Raw genomic sequence first — 17,502 nt, forward strand, 5'->3', positions numbered from 1 at the left:
CAGTAATCTGAAGTTCACACCCAAGGGCAAATCATCACTTACAGGCTCCCACATTTACATTAATCCATATACAGTCTTACTTATGCTGCCTGACACTGTGAAGTTATCCTGTGATGAAATGTATAGAATTTGTTTTCAGGAATAATATATACTGAAAATGCAAGGCCCAGCACTTCTTGATGCCTGCCCATATATAAGGGATAAACACAACATCACATGGAATTGCTCTGTGGCCAGGGAAAGAGGATAGCATTTACAGGGAGTTAATATCCAGACTAAATCTCAGCATCCTAAACAAGGCCATCTTCCACAATCATCCATGTGGCACTTCACTGGGGCACTCAAATGAGCCTATGATAATAAGGTGATAGGAGAGACACTTCCATGGTTTTCATGTGTATGAAGTTATGTCCATTTACTCATGAAATTTTTAAAGTTTGCATTAGAGTCGAATAACAACATTTCTTCTTTCAAATCTGAGAATTTGTTCCTAAAGAAAAGCTCATGAAAACTAAGTGTTCAGGAAATGACTAGGATTGTTCAAAAAGGTGTGTCCCAAACAGTCTCAGCCTGCCTTCTAGACCTCTTGCCCAATGCCAACATCCAACTTGAAGCATGAAGCAGGACCAGATAGAAAGTTCTGGAACCAGACTTCCTGTGCTTAAATCCTGACTGAGTCACTTACCAACTGTGTGACCATGGTAAATTGTCTTTGCTGCTTTCTGCCTCAGTTGTCTCACATCTAAATAAAAGTGTCAAGAGCCCTGCCTCATCTTGGTATTGTGCTGATGATTAAGAGTTAATATTTTCAGAGCATGGGTGCTCAATACACGTTAGTGAGAGAAATACAGATTACTTTTTTTTTTTTTACAAGTAGAAAATTTCTTTTATCTGAAATTCTTGGGACCAGAGTATTTTGATTTTTTTCAGATTTTAGCATATTTGTACATATAATAGGATCTCTTAGTGATAAGACTCAAGTCTAAACACAAAACTCTTAATTTTTTCATATGCACATACCCTTAAGGTAAGTTTACATGACATTTTAAATAATTTAGTGCATGAAACAGTTTCATGGCATCTTACTTATGATATCAAGGCAGCACTCAGAAATTTTCAGATTTTGGAGGATTTTGGAATTATGATTTTCAGATTATGGATGCTTAACCTGTATGACTATAATAATATAATATCACTTTTACTTCCTTCCTTCAATCTTCCCAAGGGATTCCATGCCCAACCAGTTCTCTTAAACTCTAGAAGCAATGGTTCTCAGTCTTTAGCATGTACCAGCATCATCCAGTGGCTTCTTAAAATAGACTTCTGTTCTTCTGTGCTCCAGAATGGGGCCTGAGAACATCTTTTTTTTTTTTCTTTTTCTTTTTTAGTAGCAGATATTGAATTCAGGGGAACTTTAACACTGAGCCACATCCCCAGCCATTTTTTTTTTTTTTAAGTTTATTTCAAGACAGAGTCTCACTGATTTGCTTAGAGCCTTGCTAAACTGCTGAGGCTATGTTTGCACTCGCCATTCTCCTGTTTCAGCCTCCTGAGCCACTGGGATTATAGGTATGCGACATGGTACCTGGCTAGAACATGCATGTTTAACAAATTAATCTCAGGTATATAGATGCTGCTTCTCTGGAGGAACAGCGAGAAATACTAACACTACTACTAGAGGACAACAGGCAGCTACAAACCCACAGGGCTTTCTATGGCTTTTTGCCCACCTTAGAATGCCCTTCCTGGACTCCATCTCAGTAAGTACACCAATATCTCCAAAAGGATTGAGCATCAAAAGCCAAACAACAGCTCCCATGGTCACTTTATGCAGAATCTTAAAATAATGCAATGCACTGTGGTCAATGAAATCAGTTCCACCAGACTAGGAGTCCCTAACAATTAGGACTTTACCTTACTTAGTACTTGAGACACAGAAGATCTTCAATAAATAGTGATTGTTAGAAACTCTGGAGAGCCAATGGCCAAACACGTCGCTGTGAACCAATAACCTGGAAGGTCTTAGAGATCAGATCCCAGTTGTTCACTGGACAGGAGTGCCCAGAGTTCCTGTGGAGCCAGTGATCTCGGCTACCCCACCCAGTAGTCTCTTCTCTGCTCCAAGGTCCAGGAGTCCTTTGCCTCCAACCACAACTTTCCCTCTCTTTGAAAGTAACAGAGCTTCAGCTTTAGGCTTTTCATCAGCATGGGCCCCCACGGGAACAACAAGCTGCTGGTAGATGCGAGGTATTATCAGGAGAGGAGAAGCCAGACTGCAATCAGGAAGCATTTCTGTGTAAACATTTCTGGTGAATTGCCCAATAAGATCTTGGTTGGCAAAGTCATATATTTCTCACAAGAATTTTTAAAATCTTTTTTCTCCTTTTAAATAAATATATACCTTTATACCCAATTTTTATTAATTTTTTAAAGAGGGCTACCAAATTGCTTACCTACCAGGAGTCACAAAGCTTGCATCAGCAGCTTCACACACTTCTACATATTCTGCTCCTTGATCCTTTGGATTTTCTAGAAATTTCTTGAAATTTTAACCCATTCTGATTCTCTTCCTTCCCTTATACCAGACCAAGCCAAGAACACTTTTATAAACATCCCCTATAGAAAATTTTAAGTGTCTTATTGATTTCTTTACCAAAGAAACACACACACACACACACACACACATCCATGCCAAGAATGATCCAGGTAAGATATTCTACCTGATTCTCTCCACACAGGCAACAGTTAACCACTGACATCTCCAAATATTTAAATATTAAACTCTGATTTTTTGAGTGTAATCACAAACCATTATGAGACAGTTTCAAGAAAGCAAGTGTCCTTCATGTAGGAAATATTATAAATTCTTAGTGATAGTATAACTCTCATACTATACAATGTAATAATTTTAATTTAAGAATCACTTCTGAAATTTACTTGCACTTTAAGATATCAGTTGTTATGAATCATTTACCCCAAAAACAAATCAGTAATTTTAGGATGTTTTGCTAAATCTGCTATTGCTGTACCTTATATTGCTTAAGATAACTTTGAGGAAAAATAAATATAGTCTTTAAAAATAAATATAAGAATCAAAATTTTAAAATTAATTAATTAAATATTAGATATGTTGATCAATATAGGTTTACACACAGTTTGTTCTAGGTAACAACAGTAGTTTCTAGTCACTTTATAGGCATGGAAAGAAAACAAGCTAAAATATGTTAAAGCATGTGAATACAATAAAAATCAACTCTTCATTCAATTTGTAATAGCAGTTTCACTAATTGACCCCACTTGGATATATTAGTACATTAAAAATATGTTAAGAAAGACATGACAAACTTTAAAAATTTTCACAGTTTGAAAACAAACTGAAAAAAAAACAGCTATTTATCTACTTGTCTCAGGTAGGTCATAGTAACCACACAAGTACAAAGAAAACAATGCTCATTTTATTTATGACAAACTAAACCCCAGGAGGTGAATTTTATGAATTTAAATTTGAATTCTAATTTCCAGTAAATCTGTCAGATTTATACTATCTCTTGTCACAGCTGCTTGGAATATCAAATTAAAATAGCACTCAGATATATTCACATTCAATTCCTGGGTCAGTTACTTTGTACAAATTATTGAATTGCTCCCTTCCTCAGTTTTTCATCTGCACAGGGAAGTAATATCTATTTGTATATTTAAACCATAAGACAAAGTGTTTAGCATGGCACATGATTGATTTTATTTTTCAGTACTGGGGTGGTACCCAGGGTCTCAAACATGTTAGTTCAGTGATTTACCATTGAGCTACACTTTCAGACCCATAGTTGATTGTAATAATTCATAATTCCTGTTGCTATGGATGAGTGATCAAGCTAATAACCCATACAGTCAAAGAACTACATTTTCCCTGCACTTAGATACTGTTTACCAGCATATAATAAGATGCTGGACTGGAGGCAAAGCATAACATGCCATTAATCTTATTCTGAACACCAACCTGTAAGGAATAAATGCCCTAAATTGCCCCTTTGTGTCAACACCTGTACTACTAAACAGCACAGCAGAGGTTTGCTCTTAACAGACATACAATCAATATTTGTTCAATTCAAATGTTGCTGATTTAAGTTAAAACATGAATGCATCATCCTTAAAATCCCTCAATAAATGGTGACTGAATTCTGCATGTCACTGAAACCAGTGTTCTAAGGTCCCAAGGTTCACCAAGTAGCTCTTTGGCATCTCTAAATGCCCAGCAAAGTACACTTGAGCATACTCACATAACCATCCAGAGGAGGCTGAAACCCTCAGACATCGCACAAAAGTTCAATCAGACCAAAGAAAACCCATTCTACGGAAATCTAATCATTTTAAAGCCATCAGCGGCACTACCTAACAAATGAACAGTGCACTAAAGTACTGATTGCAGAAATAAACGACTTTAAAGTAACATCGACATCATAGTTTTCTTCTTCCTTGTAATACATTTAAGACTGCAAATTTTGCTCTTAACCTAGAGTTTTCTGCTCTCCTTTAACTGGATAAACGTCAACGCAAGGAACCTAAGTTGAATCTCCGCAGTTCCAGGAAGCGAGCACATCAAAACCTTCCCAGGGAGGGAATGACCTCTACTGAGATTCCAGGCCATGGCAGAGAAGTGACTAATACCTTTGCGCCTGGGGAAGACCCAATGCCTGGCCTTTAAAAGGCAAAGAAATCCTGAAGCAGGCTGCCCTCCTCTCAAGGGCTCTTTTGCACTCCAAGCTTTGCATTTCTGTCGTCCACAAGACACTGCTGAACCAGCAGCTACAAGGGAGGGCAATAGCTCCGCTACATGCCCATCCTGGACTCTCAAGGTCTATTAACTCCCTACTTGGGTTGAGATCTGACGCCCACCCTAGGAGAGAGCAGGCGGCGAACCCGCTGTGCTGCCAGGTGAGCCCCGCACCACACTCACCTGTCCTACGCTGCGTCCCAGGGGCTGCAGAGCAGGGTAGTCACGCGCCCCTTACCTGCGCGGGATCTGCCTTGGCTGTGGCTGTGGCGGTGTTTGCTGCTCCCGAGCTTAGGGAGCAGCCCTTACGCGGCGAGGGCAGGGCGTCGCGGAGCGCCGTGGGACTTCCTCTGCACCCCCTTGCGAGCCCCGCCTTAAAGGGGAGGAGGCGGCCGCGCGTCACCTTTGAGAAGCCTCTGAGCCTAGCGCGGGCGCAGCTGCGGGCTGCTCTGCCAGGTGTTAGGTGAAGGCGCCAGGGCTCAGTGCTGGGTACTGGCTGGGCGTAGAAACAGTGATTACTTGCAAATCATTCGTCTGGGTTGATCTACAAGAAAAGGAAGGTGTGTCCAAAAAGTCCGAAAGGATAAATGTGACCTGCAAACGTCGTTTCTTAAAAACCTGTCTTCGCTGGTACTTTCAGCAGGTCTCTAAAAGATCAGCGGACAGAAAATCGGTTCTCTCTTTAACTCCCTCACTCTAGAAAGAGGTTTCCAAGCTTGGCGGCCTGTTAAACCCGTGCCACGTGTGAGCGATCGAGGTTGGAAGTCAGTCACTCAAATCTACAGAGATATGCTTTCTGAATCTTGGTTCCTCATCTATAAAAATAAGGCTGACTTGTGGGCCCAGCGAGTTGGGTATTCCCAGAGGCCCCCAAAGACTCTTGTGATTACTGCCACTAAGGTGGCCCGTAAATATTTGCCTTTTGTTACTCTTGCACTTCCCTTTCTTCCTTCCTCGTTCCTTTCTTTTTATTGCAGTTTGCACCATTTCGTGCTTGGTCAGTTCCTTTTCCTATCTATTCATGAGCCCGAGTTTACTGAGCCTTGATTCTATGCTCTGCCAGGTGTTGGGTGGCTTAGGAGGAGACATGCACGTTAGATGCCTGCTTTGAGGACTCAGTCCCAAAAACAGTAGTTTTGAACTTAACCAGAGATATGAAAAATTGTGCTCTGTAAGTGTAATATGAATTGTAATGCATTCTCCTGTCATATAAATTTAAAAAAAAATAATTAAAAAAAGAAAAAGAAACTAGATACAAGAGAAACAGGCTGGTGTGAGACAAAACCAGGCATCTTATAGATTGTTCTGGGAATGGGGAGGTCTGTGAACTGACAGGAGTTTAATTGGTGTAACTGAAGATTAAGAGCTTAGGTTCTGGAATCAGAAAGGCGTCAAATCAAATCCTTGCTGGGCAACTAATCACGTAAATAGGAGAGTTCACTTAACTACTCTGAACTCCAATTTTCCCTTTAATCAATTATGATTGAAATATATTCACATATATTCAGAGAAATAATGAAGTCAGTGTGATGGCCCACAGTAACCATTTAATAAAGTTTAGCTAAATGATAACACATACTAATATAGAGGATAGGGAATGGGTTTAAATTTGAGAAAACAGATAGGAAGAAATGGTAGAAAAAGAGGTGCATTACAATAAAAATCCCACTTATAGCTGTCATTGAGGAAGACAACTTTGCACCAGTCTCTGAGCTTGGCATGTAACAATCTTATTTAATTTTTATGAACCTGTGAAACAGTTGATAATATCCCTGCTTTAAGGTGAAGAACTAGCCTCAGAACCATGAAATAACCTGCTAGAAGGTAGGAATCAAGTTCCCAGCCAAGTCAGAGCAAGCTGAGGCCCATGGAAAATCTACACTTTTTTTCAATGTGTTAAAGGTTACATTCCCTCCCAGTGAAGAGAGATAATTAGAGAACATAGAGTCTAAAAAGAAGAAGAAAAAGAACAATGCAGGAGAAGAAGCAACCATACCTTTAAAGCTGACTAATAATATAAATGAATTAAAATAGTAAGCCATCCCACACTAAAAGCTTTTTCCCTCTAACTCCTGCTCTGGTGAAGTTCCTGTTCTGTGGTTCCGGCAGCCCAACCACAAGTAAAAAATGACTACCAGCATTTTGCAATCATTAAATGTTACAGAAAGTGAAACAGATATCTATGGTGATACTCTCCCCACCACACGCAAGGAACTCATCTGTCCAGCTTCCTTGGGTTTTCGGGTCTCTTTTGTCTTTTAATTAGCCCAATATGTTACACGCCTCCTTTAGCAGTGTGTTTCACGTAGGGAATAATAATGTCACATTTACTAGTTGAAGTTTGCTGCATAACCACAGCAGCAATTAGAACAGCAGCTGGGTTCATGTATGTGGCTGATCAATTTTTAATATGCTATTGTCCTATTGAATTTTTTTTAATTTAAACAGGTTTTGATCCAAGTCTTACACTATGAGCACTTGTCAATGATGTCAGTTGTTACTTTAAATAATAATAATAATAATAAATACTTCCTGAATTTACAATAGGCAACCTTCTCCCTCTGACCTTCATAATTCACCTAATTCACAAGGTATTTGGCCTCTCAAGAAACAGCACTGTTGTCATTGTGATGACTGAGGTGGAGATTTCCTACTTCCTGACAAAATTGCTTTTATATCTTAGTGCATATTTGGTTGCATGACTATTTAACAACAGTGCCTGTCTTTTTAAATTTTCAATGGCAGATGTCTTCTGCATTCCCCATGTACTCTTTTGCATCACATCCTTTGCAGCACCAGAGATGTGATACATTCTGTGTGCATTCAGAAGCAGTGCAGTGGAAGTATCTTAGCAATGTTGTTGTTCCTGTTTTAGCTTTGAATGAGCCAGAGCAGTTTAAATGAGGCAAGCTACAATTGCTGCAGTCACCCAGAATCTGTGATGATGGGAATGGAGCAGTCTTCTCTAACAGAAAGAATACCCTAGGTATACATGCATAGGAGCTAGAATTCTGACTCTTCTTTGCTCAGAGGGAACCACAAAGGACCACCTTGTATCATCCTACCAGAATTGACCATGCAGGCAATTCTGCCTAGCTCCAAGTGGAGAATGAAGGGTTTTTCTTGAGAGGACAAGTCCCTTCAATTTCCAAGAGAAAGCTGTCTAAACTCTGCTACCAATGCCAGCTGTGATACAAGTTCTTGGCACTTAGCATCCCTCATATTTTTCTTCATTGGTGCTTCTCAGCATTTCTGAGCCAATAAAAACAAAAGAAGAAAAACAATTGAGACATAAACATGTAGATCTAGATCTACCAGGAGGCGAAACAAATGTGATGGTTAAGGCAAAATTTATTCTGTTGTCCAAGTAGCAGATGTTTAGTGTGTGCTATAAGGAAGTTTATGCACTTCATTACATGGTATAGAGAAAAGGGGCATTCCTTTTATTGATGGTGCAAATAGTCTTTGTTATCATATTTACTCAGGTTCTTTTATTTTTCTATTGTATAATCATCATGTCATCTCCTTTTTATAGTGGCAGGTGTGAAGACCAAATTTAGTGGCTCACTATGACCTGACTCTGTCACTTATTAGCTATGTGTTTTTCCTGCAGTCTTCACTCTCCTGAACAAAAATGGGGCCCTAACTGAAAATGCATTTTGTTTTCTGATTACTCAGGAAAAAAAAGCCTTATTATAAAATCTTTTTTATGGAAACAAACACCAGCATTTAATTACTTTAATGATATCTCTATGTAGCAAGTTTCTTCAAATACATAGACATATATTTAACACAAGCTGATTGGCTAAAAAATGTTTGCAGATAGTAAGTTGTTCAACATTCAAGTTTTATGGATATTAACCTTTTACTGGATGAAATTTTTTTATGGCCAAGATGAACATCTGGTACTGGTTGCTTTGCAAAACTGCAGATTATAAGAAACATGAAAGCTGTATCTTAAGAGAATTAGTCTCACATGCATCAGATGGGTAAAGCATAATGAAATTTACTTTTTGAAGTGAATATTTGCCTTGCTCAAGATTACTCCTTCAGCATCAGCTGTTTTCTATCTGATGTCCTAAATTCCATCCAGTGAGCTAATTGACAACCCCCCCCCCATACCTTATCCAGGAGAGAGATTCCTATTATACAAAATTACTGTGGGCTCAATTGTTTTACTGAATAATATCTAATGTGTCACCATTGGCAATAGTGATGGGCATAAAAAGAATCATCCTTGAGAGACAGATTGTTGAATTTGCTTTTGGACTGTTGGTTAGGGTCTATTTCTTAAAATTGCAGTGTGTGTTTTAAAATGATCTGAAGTTGAAGTTGTCACTTAAGAGCAGAAATCTTAGGCTTTCTCATGGTGGCTGGTTTGTTTGCATCCTCTGGGTTTTGCAAATATCAGAAGTGAACTTGTTTTCTCTCTAATTGGGCTGCTAGAATGCTGAGTGGCCCACTTCTGACATGTTTTCAAAAATTTTTAATTTGTACATTGTATATTGGAGTTACCTCTGTCTACTTTTATTCCCCTAAGTCCGAGATAAAAATAGAGAAATCTTCAAGACTGTAATATTAGGGTAATAATCAAGCCTCCAAGCAATAAGCAGCACATTGATTGATATTTTTTTTTTTTGTCTTTCACATAACTAACATATGCTAGCAGCTACAATCAGACCACAAATGAGGATGCCAATGAAGATCAGGCTCATAAAATAAATGCTTGACTGTGATCTCATATGAAAAAAACAAAGACTATCACAAACAATAGAAGGCACACCCACCCAAAGACATTCAAATTCACATACAGTGAAACCTGGGCCAGTGGCCAGAAGCCAGGTGACTAGTGTGTGTCCTCTGAAAATCAATGCATCAAGCTCTATGATCAACATTATGGATGTAAAACATGGTGGTTGCTGCCCTCCAAGGTACCGTTTGGCTCAGAGGAAAGCCATGTAAATAAATAAGGACCTAGAGTGTCAGAGGAAAGTAGGTCTGCTGGGGTCACCCACAGAACCTGACAAGTAAAGAGTCAAGTGCGGGAGTCCAGATATCAAATAAGGGGAATTATAAGAATTGTGATTCCAGGAAGCCCCAAGGTCTAAGGGAAAGGGTCCTGATGGGTGAAACCCAGCTTGTACCCCTAGGATGTGCCTAGATTCAATTGGCAGGCAAAGATCAATTCAGGGAATGAAACTAGGCCTGGTAATATTTCCACAATTGTTTATTCAATCAGAAATTTAAAATGCAAACACATAGGGAGAAATAATAACTATGCTTATGGCTGAGGACATTACCAAATTTTAGACTTGACATCTCCAGTCTCTTTTTGTGACTGTGTGGGACATATAATTTGAAGAAGTTCTAATTCATCCAGGCTTCAATTACAGACTATAATGATGACCTACAAAGAAAGTACAGAATCACTAATTAATGATTGAAAGTAGTCAGAAAATATATGGAGCCTCATTAAGGACCTAATAATAATATTTTCAAGCTGACTTGGTGTACAATTACCTGACACACTGATCTTTAAGTATAACTCTACAATGAGTATTGTTGCTACTTTCTGAGAAAATCTTGGTCCCCAAATAAAGACTGAAAGAGCTAAGAAATCTGACCTGAAAACTAAATTATTTTTTTTTAATTTCCAGCAATCTTTTCTTTTACCCTCTTGTGAAGCATCATCTAAATGTAGAAAAAAAATTATACACTCCCTTAAAAGACATAATTCTTTCAAAAAGCATATTTACTTAAAGTTATGGTTCATCAATTTTAAGTGAAGAAAAAAATAAGGAAAACCCCTATTCAATCAAGTAGCTGCTTTAAAGGGAAGAGAACTTCCTGGCAGATTTGCTGTCAGAGATCTATAGCTGTCATTTTTAAATTTTCACAATGACCTTTGCACCTACCCTGCTGCAGCATGTGACCTGACTCCTTATCCCTCATGGGTTATGGTGAAATTAAGCTGTACTTGCTGAACTTGCATAATCATTCCACCTGGGTACCTTTCATTTGAAAAGCCCAGCCTTATATTTCAAACTGCATACACTTCACCCATGCACATTCACTGGTAAAATATGCTCAGGAAAACCACAAAATAAGAGAGCTACATGCTCATACAGATGAAACCACGCTGTGTTTTTGTTAAGTTTTGTGTCTGGAATGACTGGGTTCTGAAAAGACTATCTTTCCAGCAATGAAAAATAATCCCTTCTCTTGAGAACCAAGCAGATCCTAATGTCATCATGTGATTTCAGTAATATTTTAGCATATTACTGAATCATGACTTTGTTAGAGTATCTTCTGAGAGTTAGAAGTGGAGTCCCAGACCAGAATTTCAAATGTTTCTGGTGACATCGTCCTGTGGGTCGCTCCTGTTTTTTGTAGTTGGGAAGTGCCTGTTGTAGCAAGGTATGCTCCAGGGGGGCTTGTGTCCTCTGCAAACTGGAAACTTCCACAGTAACTGAATATGACACGTGGCAGGAAAATAAAGGGCAGCATTAGCAGCACTATGAAAAGTGTGACTGGAAGTCAGAAGGGTGGAAATTAAAAATGAGAAAGCCAGTGATCAATGAACGGTGGGGGGAACCAAGCTGGAACTTAAATTGGCAAGGAGAACTACTATAGTGTCATCAAAACCAAGAGATCAGAAGGCTAGCATAAATAAGATAGCAATGAAGTTAAAGGAAATGGCCTGATTATGTCAGGAGTGAGGATAATGAGTCCAATATAAATCAGAGTTCATACTCTCTTGCCACAATGTCAGTCAGACAAGAAAATGGATTTTTCTTCTTTGGACTCACACCTCCCTCAAGGTGTGGCAGTCACTGCAGCTTTTTGCAGTGAAGCAATACTCTGCTTAATGAAGGGATATGTAGGCTACCATTGTACTCTACCTGACTGCATTATGCTCTAAGAATATGAAAACTCATTAGCTCATCTCTATAAATGCAACTCAGGTAGAGGCATATGCCCACTGTCCCTAAGAAGAGTGTAATATTAAAAATAACTATTTTACAGTTATTATTACAAGATATTTTTGCAAGAATATGCAAGAATTGATGTTTTGTTTTAATATCAAGATCCACCTGACATAAGCTCCCTAGAAAATTAGTTATCTCTGTAAAAAAAAAAAAAAAGTCTTTTATTTCCTTGACATCTTTATTCTTGTTTTCTTACACTGTCTTCCATTTTCATTTCCTATACATAGCCCTTGACTTCCCACCTCTCCTCCCATCTCACTCTTACTTTTTCTAGAAAGAAATCTGGACAGAAACATATCCAGAATCTATTTTTTTCTAATGCCCGTAAAAATACTGTCTTCTTCTCAAAGAATTCTCTCATTCCTCAACCAAAAGCTATCAGTAATCCCCACAGTAATATAGATTCCAACCTGAAAATATTTCACTCAAGAACAACTGCTTCTACCTTTATGAAATAGTTCAATACCAGTCTTAACTTTTAAACATCTGTTTGTTTATAAGTATGCCTAGAATACATACTCAGTGCTAGACAGTATGTAGAACATAAGTTTTTTAAAATATTATACCTATATGCAATGTAAAAATTATCTATTTTGGTATACCAAATAACCCAAAACTCAGCCGTTTAAGGCAGTGAGCATTTGTCATCTCAGAGTTTTTGTGAAACAGGAATTCTTGAGTGCCCTAGTGGGTATCTCTGACTCAGGAGCTCTCCCAAATGGTAGTGAAGTCATCTGCCAGAGCTGTGTTCATCTCAGTGGTCACCTGGACCCTGCAAATCTGCTGCAAAACTCACACATAAGTGGTGGTAGGATTTGGTTCCTTGCTACATGTATGTCATATTTTGTAAAACGTTTTTCATCAGATGCAAACTTTCTGAAAGTTGCAAACTCACAGATGCAAGAAGTTGATGATATTTTCCTGCAATGTCCTATCTACTATGAATAAATGTTACATCCCTCTCAAACATCGTAGTTTTCATGTTGTGGTAACCAATAATGAGAAAGAGAGAGAGAGGGAGGGAGAGAGAGAGAGAGAGAGAGAGAGAGAGAGAGAGAGAGAGAGAGAGAGAGAGAGGCAAAAGCATGGGGAAAAGAGAAAACATAAGAGAAACCTGAAGATAGAAGTTGCCATCATTTTACATCCTAATTTTGGCAATGACACCCCATCCCATAATCTATTCACAAGATAAAACTCAATAAACTCATTGAATATGCAAGGAAAGTAACTGCACAAGGAATTGGAAACCAGGAGGATGGGATCACCAGAGTTGATGGAAAGGCTGCCCTTCCCACCTAACAAGCACAACAGAGATATGATATATGTCTGATCAATCAATTATCTGCTTAAAGCTTGTTGAACTTTTGAATCTGTGAGTTTTTAAATTTCATAAAGTTTGGATCTGATGAAAAATGTCCTGATCATCATTTCTTCAAATATTTTCTCATGCTCTCCTTGCTTTTCCTTTTTGAATGCCAGTTACAGATATGTCAGGTCCCTGAATATTGTCTGAATGTTCACAAGTGCTCTGTTTGTTATTTCCCCTCAAGATTCTTTTCTCTGGGTGTTTCATTTTGGATTATTTCTATTTCTGGTTTTTTTGGTGTTTTTTTTTTTTTCAGTTCTTGGGATTGAACCCAGGGCTTTGCACATGGCCATGCAAGTGCCCTACCACTGAGCTATACCCCCAACCCTGGAGAGTTTCGATTTCTACAGTTCAGGTTGATTAATGTTTTTTTTTCTGCAATGTCTTCTCTGCTATTAATACAATACAATGTAACTTTCATCTCAGACATTTTAGTTTTCATTTTTAGACACTCTTTCAGTCTTCTTACTCTTCCATTTATCTCCTCATTCTAATGATTTCTTCTACTTTGTTAAAAGTAGAGAGTAATTGATACTATGATTTTACCTTCCTTGTGCACTAATCCAATAATTTCCTTTCTGGATTTCATTAAATTGAGTGCTTTTTCTACTTGTTATGTTTCTTTTTTTCTTGCTTCTCTACATGAACATAAATGTTAATTAAATATCAAACGATGTGAATTTTGTGTAATTGGGTGTTGAATATTTTTAAACACTTTACATAGTTTGGGTACCATGGTAGAATGAATCAGACATAATTTTACTATGTTCATATATGAATATATGATCAGTGTAACTCCACATCATGTATAACCACAAAAACGGAAAGTTACACTCCATGTACTTAGGCTATATCAAAATACATTCTACTATCATATATAACTATAAAGAATAAATTTTTTTTAAAAAAAAGAAAACGTTTGGATACCTTGAGGCTTTGTTTTAAGCTGCATTGAGTGGGTACAAAGTGGTTTTTCCTCTAGGAAGATAACCCCTAAAGAGCCTATTCCATGTCTAAGGTCTTTTCTTACTCTCTTATGGGGCTGACCTATACCTGGTGATGTCTGAACTTTATGAATTCTTAGATCAGCTTTCCTCTAATGATTTCTGTTGATACATAAACTAATTAGCATTCAACTAAACATTAAAAAGAATTTTTCTCAACTACCTCTCAGTATACATATCTACCTCTTTCTTTCTCATCTCTCTATATAATGTAGTTTTTTCCATTTTCTATTCCCCACCACAAATTATGGCTATCTTGGTCTCCCTAATCTTTTCTCATCAAACAAAGCCACAGGGATTTGTTTGGGGTCCCCATTTCTGAGCCACAGCCTGCAAACTCTCCAGACAGTGAAGTGGGGCAAACTTAGGTTCATCTTATTTATTCCTTTTCTCAGGGCTCACAGCACTGCATTGTCTGTTTTCTGATGCCTAAAAATGCCATTGTTTCAGATATGTGGCTGTCATTGTTAAATGTGGGAGAGCAAATCCAGTCTCCTTCATTCCATCATGGCTAGGAGCTGAAGTCTACTCCAATACACATTAGACCCAATCTCTCTATGGAGACCTGGATGACACTTGCTGTAAATGAGAGAAGAGCCTTGCCTAAAATTGTTTCAAATCACAGAAAAAAAATGCACTAGGATTAAAGATTTCTAAATTAATCATGTAATTCTTTACAAAATTATAGTGTCATTTTTCAGGTAATCAATTTCTAAAACAGATTTCAGTCGATCCAAAGTTCTTCATATTTTCATCCAAGAACTTAGTTGACTGTATTACTATTATTATTTTCAATTTGGTTACATCAAATATCCTGCTGACAGCTCATATAAGAGGGTCCAGCCTCCAAATCCTTAAAACATCATCTATTCTCAGTCAGGGGTTTGATGGTCATGACATCATCAGTATTCATTCATTGAGTTGATCCACTTTCAACTAAAAGCAGAAAACGGGCTCTATTAGACCATCTTATGAGAAATAGTTTACTTCCAAGACTATATTACACAGTGACAGGAAATAGTTTACTTCCACTAAAGTAAGTCTGTATGGATCGAGCACTTCAATTTTACAAATCTTTGCCTCAGTACTAAAAGGTATCTTTTCACAAAATGGAATAATATTTAAGACTTTAAATGGATCTCATCATTCTCATTTTAGCTAATCTTTTGACTATCACCAGGAAAATTTCCAGATCCTAATTATGCCAAACAAAATTTCTAGGTCAGGATACTGCTTCTTATTCTCTTTGAAATATACCAAGAATGTGCTTATTTTTTTCATTAAGAAATTTAGACAGGATCTCACTATATTTTAGATTTATGTAACCTAAAGTAATTTGGAAATTTATGTAACCTAAAGTAATTTGGAAATGAAGCTACCACATTAAATCAATGAGCAGTTTTGCCTTCTGAACTAACTGGAGAACAATCAAAGATAAGACCATTAAGCCAAAGCATCCTTATGCATCTTTCATTTGTAAGCAAAAGAAAGGTGCAACATCATCAAAGGGGTTCTATAAATGTGGCAGGATTTTTGTTCCTGTTCTTAGATGAGTAACTTCAGAACACCCATACTATCTTTGATTAACAGTGCTCTTGACCATGCTCCATCCCAAGTCCAGCTCAGTGTCTCCTATTGTACACTAGGACCTCATATCTTCTAGAGCCATGGATAGCATAACAAAATCAATCATAAAAATTGCCCTTCAAGTTATCTCTATTTCCTATTTATACATATATTTTCATATTATTCAAACTTTGCTTAATCATTTCTTTCTGCTTTCCTAAGGCATTCTATAGTCAGAACAACAAAATTTCAAGCTTGAGTCTCTAGAATCCCATATTAGATTTCCATTGCTTTTTCACATGCTCAAAGGAGGTCAAAAATCATATTGAGGGAAAAAAGCTATAACAAGTAAATAAAGTAAAAGAAGAAAACTGATGTAGAAATAAGCTCAAGTTTAGCCACTTATTAACTGGCAAACTTGAGCAAATTAATTTCATTTATATGTGAGCTGAAACTAGCACCAACTTTTCAGGTCTCATGTGAGAGTCATCCATATTTTGAATGTACCTGAGTCCATGCAGATTTCCAAAGAATTTAAATGGTGGGTGTGGTAGTGATGCCAATGAAGATGATAAAGCTCATGTATGTAAGCAGTCTTTTTCTCTTTAACTTTATTTGGGCTTTCCCCTCAACATTTCATTATGGAAGATCACAAGTATACAGCCAACTTGCAATACTTACCTTGTATCCCCACAACCTGGTTTCTAGTACACATTTTATCATATGCCAATCAAACTATCTACCCCTTTATCCTATCAACTAGTCTTTAACTTACATTTCATTTAATTAAAATTTAATTTAAAAATTAACACATTTTAAAGTAAACTTTAGACATTGTTAAATCCACCACATTTGCCATTATCTAGTGTTTGATATTTTTGATAGTGATGTTATGTAATTCATATGTACAATTCATACTTGTAAATGCACTGTTTTGAATAATGAATACAACTATGATAGCAAGATAATAGGACATTATTTTCCCCATACAAAGTTACTTGTTAACCTTTCTTAGTCAATATCTACCTATATATATACACACACACACACACACACGCACATAGATATACTCTCACAAATAAAAAAGGGACACATCCACTGCCTACCTCAGTTCCAACATATTTTTTCGTCACAGATTAGCTTTGCCCATTGTAGAAATTTAAATAAATAAAATAGCACATTTGTACTCTTTATGTAAGGTTGAGTTGTTTTCACTCCTGCTGATGTTTTTGAGGTTAATCCACTTTGCTAAGTTCATGGGAGTGTGTCCTTTTCTCCTGAATGATATCCTACTGTATAATTATATCACGGTTGGTTTATTTGTTCTTTTGATAGACAACCTGGTAGTTTCCACTTTGGGGCTATTATAAGTTAAGTTGATAAAATCATTTTTAGACAAGCATTTTTGTGGAGATGTAGGTTCTTTTATGAGGTTTGAGGTTATAAAGGTTGATTTTCTTCCTCTTTTTATCATTCTGCAAATACCTATTATAATGTTGAACAGAGAATCTTATCATACCTCAGATACACACACTCTTATACACATATACACGCAACACACACACACACACACTCTTAGCAAGTTCACTAAAAGAACACATGCAAAAACAGTGATCAGTTGCTTGGCTCCCTTATTGAGGGCTAAGAAGAGTACAGATACCAAAGGTTTGGGATTATCCCCTCATATTTTTGGGAGGTGGGGTACCAGGGATTGAACTCAAGGGCTCTGGAACACTGAGCCACATCCCCAGCCCTATTTTGTATTATATTTAGAGACAAAGTCTCAGTTGCTTAGCACCTTGCTTT

General features: G+C 37.4%; 1 protein-coding gene across 4 annotated transcripts in view; it reads right to left on the minus strand.

Moving 5' to 3' along the window:
- The window catches only part of Mctp2 (multiple C2 and transmembrane domain containing 2), a 223,158-nt gene extending 218,047 nt beyond the window's left edge, over positions 1-5,111 (minus strand). For 3 of the 4 annotated variants that reach the window (XM_046436562.2, XM_046436552.2, XM_046436573.2), the window contains exon 1: positions 4,955-5,111. The gene's annotated coding sequence lies outside the window, so the exon portion shown is untranslated. The remainder of the gene's footprint in view (positions 1-4,954) is intronic. The other variant, XM_058576938.1, reaches the window with a different exon arrangement.
- Positions 5,112-17,502: the final 12,391 nt, after the last annotated feature.

Source organism: Marmota monax, unplaced genomic scaffold (genome assembly GCF_021218885.2).
Source record: "Marmota monax isolate L192 unplaced genomic scaffold, Marmota_monax_Labrador192_F-V1.1 WCK01_AAM20220418_F8-fsc00005, whole genome shotgun sequence".
In the NCBI taxonomy this organism is placed as follows: Eukaryota; Metazoa; Chordata; class Mammalia; order Rodentia; family Sciuridae; genus Marmota; species Marmota monax.